The 12,948-nt window shown below is 44.4% G+C and overlaps 1 protein-coding gene across 3 annotated transcripts in view; it reads left to right on the forward strand.

Moving 5' to 3' along the window:
- Positions 1-12,948, forward strand: part of LIFR (LIF receptor subunit alpha) — a 91,180-nt gene that overhangs the window by 31,831 nt on the left and 46,401 nt on the right. Inside the window, exons 1-2 of one of the 3 annotated variants that reach the window (XM_083818479.1) lie at positions 2,786-2,965; positions 11,555-11,661. The gene's annotated coding sequence lies outside the window, so the exon portion shown is untranslated. Of the gene's footprint in view, positions 1-2,785; positions 2,966-2,992; positions 3,156-11,554; positions 11,662-12,948 lie in introns of those variants that run through there. The other 2 variants (XM_083818477.1, XM_083818478.1) reach the window with 2 other exon arrangements.

A 12,948-nucleotide genomic window follows, 5' to 3' on the forward strand; every position in this document is an offset into this window, starting at 1 on the left:
CCCCAAGAATTGTGTTTTTTTTTCTGACCTAGAGAGCAGATAAGTTGTTCTATAAGTAATACTAGGCACTGAGATAAACTAAGATAACTAAAACTAGCCTCCTGTCCAGAGAGACTTAAATCTTCCTCTCTCACTGCCCAAATATTAATGTTGAAAGGCACAGCCCTGCTGCTGTTAAAATCAATGACAAAATGCAGCACTAAGTCTATAAAGACAAAGCATGTGTTCCAGCATCTGTCCTTCAATTTTCTGGAAACCAGAGATAAGGCAGGAAACAAAATAAATGGACTGCGTATATGTAGTACATGCAGATAAGTTTTGTTGTAAAATATAGCAGCTGTGATATTTTACAGGGAGAGTTGCATGATGAGACAGGATGCATAGATGGCATATTTTCTGAGGATCAGAAGTCATAGGGAAAGGACAATTAGACCAGCTATTAGTCTATGGGACATTTATATTTAAGCTAGCATATTTCACTGTATAACAATCAGATAACTGAAACCTAACCATCCGCAGCTTTATCACCTTGAAACTTTTACTATACAGTCTTGTCTTATATAGCATCAGGTCAAAAAAGTTTCTTAACTTCTAATTGCGTCATTAAACATTGAGTCATTAAATACAATACCAAAGCCTTAAAATAACTTCAGGAACTACCCCTGCCTCTGATTTCTCCTGGCAGCTCCTTCTCATTTCACAGTCACATTTTCCTGCTCTAAAAAACTGAACACCTCTTTACCCAGTTCCTGTACAGAATGCCTGTAAATTACAGGGAAGCTGCCTTGCTAATCAGTAAGAGAAAATAGTAAAAATGAATACCGTTTGATTTTGTCTTACACAAAATGGGCCAGATCTTCTGCAATTACTTCTAGTACACATTCCTTGATCAGCAGGGCTTCCTGCCAAGTGAAACGCCTGTGAGCCATTACTAAGGGGAAAGTAACATGAGCTGCAGAAAAGAAAGGTGGTACAATTTCATTTGACATTTTCAGTGCCTTCAAAAGAGAGTCCTTGTGTCCCTTTCATCGATGGAAACCTGCATTTTTGGAGCAGTCTCCACAGCACAGGCACGAGCTGTGTCCTTCCCAGCCTTGGATGCAGACTTTGGGAAGACACCAGGCTTCAGTTCCTGAGATCTGAAACGGCAGAAAGGCAGAGGCACTCCTCCCTCGGATGTGTCAGAGCAGTGAAATGGCCACCTTCTTCTCCCCAGGCCTTCTGGTGCTAAGGACATTCCCAGCCCTGGCTGCTGTAACGTGGAAAGAGGCCAGGAGGACTTCAGGGTTAGAACAGGAACAAGGAATTAAATGCAGAAATGGTCTTAGGCAGCTGACATATCAAATCTCTTGGTGCCTGAACTGCACAGCAAAGTTCAGACCACAAAATTAGGCATCCAGCAGGCCTTTCCAGTGGGGAGACATTTGGGACTGTGAAGAGCTGACTGACATGCTAGAAGGTAACTGCTTAAACCTACTGGTTAGAAGACCACTAAGGAGAGAACTCTCCAAAAGTCTCTCTGTCCTTGGAGTTTTACATGTTTCAGGCTATGTCAGGAGGAAACATCATCTTCTGCTTGGAATGCACAGCCCAGGGCTTCTCTCCAACCCTTCTTTCTCAAGAACAGTATGTCTATAAGGAGACTCAATGCTTCCTCTTAAGAAGGTGACACAGGTCAACGGATAGACAACTGCCTCAGGATACAAGGCCCGAAGTCAAGCATGCTCTTGAGGCAGAAGAGACCTAACCACAAGGTTCATGCTTCTCTTGCTCTGGTCTACTGAAGCTTCAATTGTCTTTGCACAAGTGAAAACACTGGAAAGTGAAGGCAAGGATGCAAGATTTCAACTCTACAAAACAGCCTATATTCACTTAGCCTGAGCAGGGAACGTGGAGGATGGCAGGAGGCTGTGGCTTTGAGGACCTGAAATCCATCTACATAGTCAAGACAAGATACAAGCCTGGTCCAGGACCTCTGTGCAAGCATACACAGTTCTTTATTACCTACATTCTGAGAAAAACAATCTACGACAACTTGGAAAACCTCCGTAGGAAAATGTAGGCAGAAAAATGCAGGGAAAACTGAACAGTTACTTTTTCTCCTGGTCTTGCTGTGGTTTACTGGGGAACAAAAGAGGAGCCACAGGCCTGCCAACTCTTCTGATTTTATGGGCCTCGTGGTATATATTTTTTTAATTGCCTGACTCTTGAGACTGTGGGATTGTGAGGATTTCAAGTTTAATTTAAAAGAGAGGCTGGCACGTAACTGTTGTGGCTTCAAAGAAATGTTGGAGGTCGAGCCCCAGACCTCAAAGACTAGAGGCAAATACAAGATAAAATGAGTCGAACGCCTCCCGCACTCCGTGCCCTGGGCCCAGCGCTTCGTGCCCCGGAGGGCTGGCGGTGCTGGGGACATCCAGAGCCCTTTCCTTAGCCGGGCGTTTGGCCTCGTCCCGGCGGGGACCGGGGACGATCAGGCCAGACCCGTGACTCCACCAGCCCCCGCAGCCCGCTCCCAACAGCCCGCCGGGGACCCGGCGGAAACCACCGGCCTCCCAAGCATCCCCAGCGGCGGCGCAGCGACCAGGACGCGGCGCTGAGCTCGCCTCAGGGCCCGCGGCCGCCCCTCAGCCCCGCGGCGGCGGCGGCGGCGCGCTGAGCCCGGGGGGCGCCGTCCCCGGGGGGCAGGCCCGGGGGGTGCCGCCGCCATCCCGGGCAGCCGCGGCGCCGGGCGGTGCGCGGCCGAGGCTCCTCCCGCGGGCAGCCCGCCAGGCCCTCTCCTCCCTCTGCCCGCCGCCTGCCTCCATCGCTCCCTCCCTCTCTCCCTCCCCGCTTCCCTCCCTCCCTCCTTCCTGTCGGCGCTGCGCACTGCTGCCCGCCGGAGCTGGGCCGCCCGGGAGCGCGCCGCCGGGCAGCCCCGCGGCATGAGGCGGCGGCCGGGCAGGGCAGGGCGAGGCGGCGGCGGGTGAGCGGGCGAAGGGGGCACGGCAGCCCCGGGGGCTCGGCACGGACCGGGGACAGGTGGGGGCGCGGCGGGGGTCGGGCGCTGCCTCCCCCGGGGGGACGGCGGCGAAAGCGGCGGCTCCGCTCCGCCGCTGCCCGGAGCTTAAAAAGCGGCTGTGCGGCAGGTTGGTCGGAGCGAGGACGGAGCCGTGGTAAGTGTGCGTGCCTCTCCTCGGCGTGGGGGCTCATTTATTTGGTTGGCTTTGGAACTAACACCCTCCGAATATAGATATATAGATAGATATATATATATACGCACACATATATATATACACATATATATACACACACACACACATACATACATACACACACATATATACACACATATATATATACACACTGTATATATACACTCACACATATATACACTCACATATGTATACACATATATATACACACACATATATATACTCACATATACACACACATATATACAAATATATATACACATATATACTCACATGTATATATATATACACACATATATATACAGATATATATACACAGATATATATTCATATATATATATACTCACATGTATATATATACACAGATATATATACACACACACATATATATACATGTAGATATATATATACACATATATATATACATATACACATGTGAATATATATATACATATATATATAATAGGGACCTTGGGAGGGGAATCTGGAGCCCTCCCTGTGGCTGGAGAGCATCCGGCTGTGCTGCGCGCCTCGCCGCACGCCGGCTGCGCCAGGGCACGGTGGCAGCTTGCCGTGTCTATTTTAAGGGGTTGAACTTGTGACGGGTTTAGAGGCTGGGGTTTTAAAAAGATCTCTCTAAGCCTCCAAGGTGGTTCTGGAGAGGGAGTTGTTCTCCTGTTGAGGTTCGGTGTGTAAGTAAATTTGAGCTGGGCGTATTGTGTTGGCATGCTGTGGGGTTGCTTCGGCAGGAACTGGTGATGTAGGTGGTTTTTCTGTTTTTCAGTCATAATCTGTGATGGATGCCTGGGGACTTCGCTATAAATGGGAGTCGAGCTCCAGATAAATATTGTAATCACCTAGTGCCAGGGAGATCCTGGCTGTGGCTATCATGTAGGAATTATTGTTTGAATTCTCTTCTACAGACTTTCACACTTAAAATCTCTGTTGCAAAAGCCATCATATATTCATTTTCCACAACCAAGTTGTCTGTGTCCTGTCAAATTCTGTCATGGAATCACAGGTACTGGGTGGCTTTCTGTTGTGTTTGAGGGCAGGTTGTTACTTAAGTCAATGTGACTTGTCTGTGACATCTCACCTGGGAGTCTGTTCTGCCTTTTTTCCTTACTGTAAAAGAATTCTTTAAATTCTTATTAAACCCTTAACATGTAGCACGAACCCAGACCGTTAATCAGACTTAGCAGGTTCAGTAGCTGTGAGGAAGATTAAGGTCCATGCCACCCCACGTTCCCTTTCAAATCATCATGTGGCAATGCCAGCTGAGACAGTATGTTGTTTAAAGTTGTTCCATCGGTGCACATGTGCTTTATAAATAAAGCTTTGCACATCCTGTAAGGAAAAATGTATGAACTGGTCAGTCTGCAGAAAGCCCGTGCTTGTCCTTAACTTCTCAACCACTGTGTGCTGTATGGTTTTGGTGACAAAGATGAGCATTGATTTCTGTACGCTTTTGGTAGTAAAGGTAAGCAAGCACATAAAAGTCTCCAGAATTGGGCCCTTGATGTGAATCAAGATCAAAATAAAAATAACGTTTGGTGAGGTGAAGGGTTAGGATGTGGGAAAGGCAGCAGCAAATGGAGGGAGTGGATCCACAGAGTGAACGGTGCCGTATCTGCAGCTAGTTGCTGTTGCTGAGCATCAGATGCCTGTCATTAGTTGAGTAGGCATCTGCAGGTTTCTTCTGAGACATCTTCTCAGGCTACTAGGAAAGTCCAGTGTCAAGAGACTGTGAGTCTGCTGGGATCTGTATCTAAACTGGAGAATGTTGTAGATGTCCACAAATCAAAGGCTTAAAAATCACCGACTTGGAGCTGGTTTAGAATATAGCTTTCAGATAGTCAATAGGTGACCAGATTTTGTTTGGTTTTGCTTTCTGTTTATTTAGTATACACATCCTTCACATCCTTTCATCTTATCACTGTTTCACCTATTCAAACTTTTATCAGTGTTATTAAATGATAAGAGTTCCCATTGTGCACTATCCAAACATACCATTTCAGTCACTTAGAGCAACTAGTGGCAAGCCCTATCGAGGAGTTAGATTGTGCAAAATCCCTTTACAGGTGAGCTGAGGAAAGGGCGAGACATAACCTTTAAGTGAGGGCATTCGCGTAGACTTGCCAAAGTCTGTGGAATATGCAGGAACAGCCGTATGGGTGGAGATGCTGTCCAAGAAAGAGAAACTTATTTTCACAGGTGGTAAAGCTGCTACTGCTACCTCAGCACAGAAGTCATAAGGCTTTATTTTTCAAGCACCTAATGAGTTACCGTCTGTTGCTATAAGGTCACCTCTGTGTCAACATCACGTGCTGCACAGACTTACTCTAAGAGCTTTAGTAAACATCCAAAAAATCACCTGAATGTATAAATCTCCATAAGTAATGCTAAAGCAGACACTGTAATCAGCCTGGAGCAGCTCTGTTAGAGCACGTGTTGTTTCATCCAGTGAGTGTCTGGCAGCCGGTTTTGTGCCATGTGAGAAGATGTATTTAAACACAAGGCTAGGTGTGTGTTAGTAAGAATTCTGCCTGAAAGATGAAATGGTACCTCAAGAAGAAAGTGTCTGGCAATCGAGATTTTTATAAATGCTGACTCTCTTGCAGAGTGCAGCACATCACAAGGCTGATGCGGATGGATTATGTTTTTCTGCAGATGACTCTATAGATGATGTGATCAGGTAAATGGGGTTCTTTTCCTGTTATGCTGTGTCCTAGTGCTCAAAGGAATGCAGAGGATGCTAAATTCAGCAATTCCTGTTGTGTAACCCATCGAGTGTTGATACGTTTTCTAGATGAAAACAAAAATGATCTTGTACATTTTTAAATGACGGTTTGTATTATCTTGTAATGAGCTTATTAGAGCTGTTGAATGGCAGCTGTTGGATAATGGAAGGGAAAACAGAAAAAAGAAATCAGGAATTTCTTGGAATTGGTTTTGTTCCATTTTCAATAATACAAATTGATCTAGGGCATGGTTATAATAGAAATACTGAGATCTTGTACTGAGGTCGATGTTGAAATACAGAGATGACTCAAGTGGAGGGATGTTATTTAGCACTGCAGGGGAAGGTTTGATGAGGGAGGTTTAAAGATACTTAATTAGGTGAAAGGGTTGAGAACTCAGACCAGATACTTGGTCTTGCTCTGGCTTAGATGTTGATCCACATGCACAGAGATATGGAGAACAGGTACAGAAGTCAGTTTTACTACTATTAACGAAGTTAGCTAGAATGAATTGGAATGTTTTTTTTTGTTGTTTTTTTTGTCTGTTTTGTTTCAGTGTGTCTTTTTCTCTGAGATTTAGTTATGAATCCATTTTGGCTGTTGGGCATCTAATTTCTGTCTAAAAATAAGAAAAATAAACTACTTTCCTCTAGATACAGCTTGAGAGGTGATTGTACTCTGTGCCCCAAGGCCGGTTGATATACTTCATTCCATAAACAGCTTATTGTAAAAACTATAAATAATCCTTGGGACCAGGGCCTGGAGCCCGTGGTCCCCAGTCCCTCTCACAAGGGCACGTAGTCCTGCTCTGAGTCAGTAGATGCTCAGAGCCATCAAGAGAAATGCCATCTGCAGAAAGGCTGTAGAAGTCTCCATCCTGACTCGTCTGCTCATCTTCAGCATAGTCACAGACATTTCCCACACCCCAGCATGGGCTGCAGTCACTGGGCTGCCTTGACAAGGGCAGCATCACTGCTGCTTTCTTTTTCTGACCACATCTTTAAGCAAAAGTGATGGCTTCTGCTTTTGTTTGAGGAGCCCCATACTGGGGCTATGTGTGACACCTTCTGTGCACATTTTGCTGGCAGGCACAGGTGAGGGAATAATTGCTTTCTGAATGTTGAGTGTTATGTGTTAGGCAGGTGTTGTGGACCTATCAAACTGGAGACCATCTGCAGCTCTGCATCCTGGTGCTTACAAAATTAGCCATCACGTCTCTCCCTCTCTCTCGCTCTCTTTTTATTTTTTTTTTATTTTTATTTTTTGCCACTAATACTTAGCTGCAGCTAAATGGGATTTTGGAACACGTTTGTTTTAGTTTAAGCATCAAAAGTTCTGGTTTTATAGGTGCTTAAATGTCTCCAGGGATCTCTTCCAAAATCTTGTGGATATCTTCCAGAGTCATTACTGTGGCAGTGATGGAGGCCATATAAATTCCTAGACGGCCAGAGCTACTTTCTTACCCCTCTTTGTAGTGTGGAGGGACAGCTGGGATACAGACGACCTGCAGACGCTAAGCTTCCCCTGTTGCTTGTCTGCTTTGCTTTCTGACTTGGAAGCCAACAGATATTAATTAGAATTAATGATATCTAGCAGTACCAAACTGACAGTAAAGATACCCAGGGACTGTTCTCTATAGCGGCTTTTTTGCTGATCATTGTTGTCCTCCTGTCCCCTGGAAAATGTGTAATGCCTAGATTTATAGACCGTGAGAGCCCTCCAGTTGTGTGTCCGCACAGTCCTTGCCCTTCCTGCAAGAACCAGAAGCTCTTAGCAAGGGCTTTTGCCACTTGGCTGCCGTCTGCCGTCCCTGCTGCTCCCTCTCGAGTCACTCCTAGTAGCGGGTTTCACTGCAGGGAGAAAGTGCTTTGGCTAAAAATAGCTCCCAACCCATCGGTATGAATGTTGGTCAGGGTGTAAGGTTTTGAAGGGCATATGTCTCCCCTGCCTTCCATGCACCGTCTGGGGCTGGCACTGGAGTGAAGTCAAAGAGCGTTGCTACAACACAAGCAGCCTTCCCTTATCCCACAGGCAGAGAACTGCTGAGTTGTCAGCTGCCGAGTCCAAATTATGCCTTTTACCTCAGGGAGCACAAGTTATAAAAGCACGTGTCATGGAAACAAGGACGGCACTGTAGCAATTCCCTGCTCCTTCTGCCTCGCTTCCTACCATGCCAAAAACCAGGCCCACAGCACAGCCAACAGCTGTGTTGCCAGCTTGGTGTGTGGGGAGCACGTTAGGCCAGGATGGCTCCCCCATCTCTTCGCTACCCGTGTTGGGGAGCAGAGTCTCCTTTCTCTCCTGTAATCCCTGGGATTGAGGGGCTGTAATCCCTGGGATTGAGGGGCTGCTTTCTGCAAAACCAAAGAGTGCAGCATTTCAGCCAGCCTTGGCCAACTGAAGTCTTAAGTAGCTGAAGAAGCTTCTTGGGTGGCTTTTTTGCTTTGGCATCTTACAGGCTAGCCAAAAAGTTTCACTGATGTTGTGGCATTGATTAGAGAATTAGTGTGGGTTTTTAGTTAGGTTGTGGTTGTTTTGAAGTTTCTATATTGATGAGCAACCTTACACCAGTGTTGTTTGCCAGTATAACTTACTGCATTTTGAACACCTTTACAGTCAAAACCACTTTCGTTTGTACATATGTACCTATATTCTTAAAATAGAGGTATATGCCTGTGCTTGCTGTATACCTGTAGCTGCACAGGTGATAGCTTTGTATCTAGGTGGCCTGGTATTTTGTAGCACATAATCATGAAATTTATATAAAGCAATGTATTTGTACTATTTGCATAGATGATGAACACCATCTGAAAATTATGCTGTAAAGTTTCTTATGCCTGCATAATTTTGTCATTATCACACAAATCGCTTAAAGGTGTAATAAAAATGCAATTTATAGAGGTGGTCGAAGGTGGTTCGCATTGTTGATCTGGCTCAGACACGCTCTGTGTTGTACTTCTGGGCCTCAGCCATCCATCTAAGCTAGTTTTGCTCCATGAATAAATCAATTGCTTCCCTCCAAGAGGAAGTGCAGGCTCATTTGACTGAGTAGCATGGTTAAACATTTATTCTGGATGGTGTAGGTATGACCTGTGGCAAGCTTGGCTAGCACAGTGAGCAGAGCAAGCCAGCTCTTTCCCAGCTGGTTTTATGCCCTCAAATACCCCTCACTTGCACCCTTGGGCATGCAGCACACTTCAGCCTAAAGCTTTGGAAACTACTTCATCTTTATTTCGAGAGCTTTGAACTGAGCAGCACGCAGAAAGATGGATTGGAGCCAGAGGCTGGCCTGGGCCGGTTGCGGTGAGGAGGCCTTGTCCAGACGCGGACATGTTGGGCCCAAGCAATGCGAAGGCAAGCCAGCCTGCAGCAGTGAGGCCGGGTGTGATCTGTCATGCTGTCCACCAGGGTGGTTTGTGCATCTGTGATGCTGATAGCTGCTTCACAAGCTGTATTTCAAATTAAGTGCACATTTGAGAAGCCCACTGCACATCCCACATGTCTTGGAGAGCTGAGAGGACAGGCAGATTTGGGCAAGTGGAAGAAGAAGCTTGGTTCTGCTCTGCGCAGGACAAGCAGCTGTCTTTTGGGGCTGTCTGGTGATATTTGCCTTAGCTTGGCAGCCCTCATTCCTTTCAGATCAGGGCTGAGGCCATCACCCAGATCTTGTGCCAAGACAGCTCTGCTGCTCATCACACGATGTAACCCTGTTTGTATGGCTGTCCATGTATTTGCCCTTCTTGAACTGGGTGATCTCATGGCCTCAGTTAACTATAAAATCAGTGAGGACAGAGCTACAAAATCTCTCTCTCAAATAATTGGTCTTAATAATACTGCAGGGCAAAAATGCTGTTTAAATCAAATGAACTTCAGCAGAAAATTATAGTGGTCAGTATTACAGGTTGGGCTCCTGCAGACTCTGAAGCACAAAGGTGAATGTAAGTTATATGTATTCCAGCTACAACTAATTTTCACAGTCTTTCATGTTTTGGATCAAGTTCAGCACTTGCAGCAAAAGAGAGATTTGACCTCTGAGGTTTTACAGCTACTCTGGAGCTAAAACTAAGGAGATAAGCTTTTAATGTTTAATCCTAGGTGGGGGACAGAGAGAGAGAAAGCAAAACAGAAGTGTGATTTATGTATATTGCAGACTTCAGTGTTGTCTTGAGCTAGTTGTAACAAGTACCAAAGTACTGTGGGTGAGATGCACATAATAGTCACAGTCTTTTTCTTTTACTTCTGTTAAGGTTTCTGCTGGTTCTGAGGATAATAATATCTGTTCCCTAGAGTCGACCTGTTCCTCTTCCTTTTCCCCTCCTTACCCCTGCTCCATACTCCTGCAAAGGTCATGGCTATGAGAAGCCTTCAGTATACAGGTCTCCAGGCACGTAACTCATAATTCATCTGCTGGAATAGCATTGTCACAATTCCCAATATAGAACAGCCATCTCATCCGAATTGAATGTGATTGGCCTGTTCTTCTCTGAAATGCTAGGAGTTTTTCAAAAGAAGGTATTTTTGACCCAATGTTGCCTTGTGTTTCAAATGACAGGATCAGTCTGGATGTAAATCCAGCAACCTGTGACCTGTATTTTAAATCTTAGCTCAAAACTGATAGTTTGTATATTGTCCTCCTTCAGTATTAGAACAGCTATAAGATCCATGGGATTTTTGTGCTAATCTAGGCTGATGGTGTACTGTGAACCTGAGAATAATAATACTGAACTTGTTTTAGAATTTTTTCAGGAATGCATCCAATCTTACTTTTAAGATTTCAAGCAGTTCATCCCATTCTTGAGAAGCTTTGCCAACATTTAATTAGCTTTATTTTTAAATATATGCACTTTTCATTGAAGGTCTGCTACATGACATTCTTTTGTATCTCATATATCATGGGCTACATTTAAATCATTTTTCTTTGTAGGTAATTCAGAACTGTGATCAAGTAACCTCATTAAACTAAATAGTCTCATTGTTTCAGGCTTCGCAGCAACAGATTATCTCTCGGACCCAGACTGCCCTATGTAACCATTTCATTCTGGGTATAAATTGACTCTGTACTGGATTAGACCATTTCCACTGCTAATGAATGTTTAGTATTTCTCTTGTGTTGTTAGATCAAATGCTTCTATAAGGTAAACTCATCCACACAGACTAAGTTCTGAGCATTTTTATTGTCAGTAGCTTTTATGTAGGTTCACTTGGTCTGTGATAACTGTTACTCTGAAAACTGAATGTTTTCCAGTTGCTTCCCCATGTTTCAACTAATAAGCAGTGCAGCTGGTGTTAGTATGCAAAGAACATATCCCTGAAAACATTGGGTTCTTTTCTTTTACCCTTTTGCCCTGCTGTCTACTTGCTGGCTAATTGGTAGGTAGCTCTGTATTGGAGATGAGCTTGGACAGTGATTGTTGCAGGCAATTATGGAAGCAAGCCCTCCACGTTACAATAGCTACCTTCAGAATTAGGTCGTAAACAGACTTTGAGTGAAATAGTGTTAGTTTTTCTCTCTACACAAGTAGACACAGAAGGTGTATTTGTCATTCCAGGTCTTTTGTGAGCGAACCTCTCGTGTAGCGTTTTTCCCCACTGATTCATACATGAATCTTTTAACTTCAGGTGCCTAACGTGACTGCCCGCTTCAGCATTCGGCTCTCCTGCACTGAAGAGTAAGGACTGAGCCTGCCACGGGCTCCTGCAGCTGGGCTCCTGCCAGCAGTGCAAATGTAAGTGTACGCATAGCTTTACTCATAAGATCAAGTTAGTCATATTTGGGAGCAATATGTGTATGTATGTGGTTACTGAGATTTGTTTTCTTGCATCAGTCAGCAGTTATCTGCACAGTCACAAGCAGTGCTTCATGGCTTTGAAATGCCTTCTCATCAGAGGGCACAGGTGATTTCTGATAGCATTTAACTGCTTAGTTCATGGGACTGGAGAAAAAAGCTGCTGCATTCTGAGCCCACATATTTGAAGAACTGATATTCTAATAAGTATTTAACAAGTGTTGGTAAACGTGCATCAATTTTTACCATTCTTAATGACAGTTCATTGGGAGCGTTTTAATTTTCTTATTTGGAAAAAAAAAAATTGTCATGTACATTCCTGATATGTATATGGACCTCTGATCTTTTTAATCTCTTCTGCTGTTGCTCACAAAGACTTTCTGTATATATTATTCTAAAGTCAAATATTTATGCCCCTGAGGCATATGCATTGTCATTTAAATGTATTTTGCAAATGTAATCCTGGTAAAGATCCAATTTATAGCTTTTTAGTACAGAAGACTGCAGAACTGGGAAAAGCAGGGTACTCTCCGAAGATGTTTGAGTTAGTGGTACTTTTAAATGGTATGTGAATTCTAATGACTTGCTTTCTGGTGGGATTGTCAGAAGCTTTTTAGAAGAGGATTTCACAAAAGGGAAAAACAGAAGTGAGATATTGATGTTTCATACAATAAAATTTATGTTAGAGGTTTTACAGGTCTCTTGGTTTAGACAGTAAGCTTTTAAGAACAGGCTTGGCCTTGTGAGTCATGTACTATATATCCGATTAAATGCTTAAACAGCAGATATTATCCTAAGGAATAAAAGTCTGGAATAGAAAGTAAAAATGCACTGAAGCAGAACATGCCATCTTCATAACTGCACCAAAGTGTTAGTTGTCCCATTAACTCCATCTTCTCTGCGGAATTAGGTTTCCCCATGCCCCCACCCTCTCCACCCCATGCCCTGACATCTCACTCTGCAGCCACTAGCGAGACCATTGAGAATTGTCGCACGTCTCTCGTTCCCACAGTCGGACTTGCTCAGCAGTTTAGGAACAATAGCTGTTTCATTGCTGAGTCGTGAAACAAAAAAGTTAAACATATCAGCAACAATGCATGAAAAATGGGATGAAGAGCCTTCCACAGGAAGGGATTTTTCCATGCCAGAGTATAGGTACTCGGGTTTTATGGGAGACAGAATCTAATAAGCAAGAAATCCTTCTTCTTTTGTACATCATCTGCCAGC

The sequence above is a fragment of the Anser anser genome (genome assembly GCF_964211835.1).
Source record: "Anser anser genome assembly, chromosome: Z".
In the NCBI taxonomy this organism is placed as follows: Eukaryota; Metazoa; Chordata; class Aves; order Anseriformes; family Anatidae; genus Anser; species Anser anser.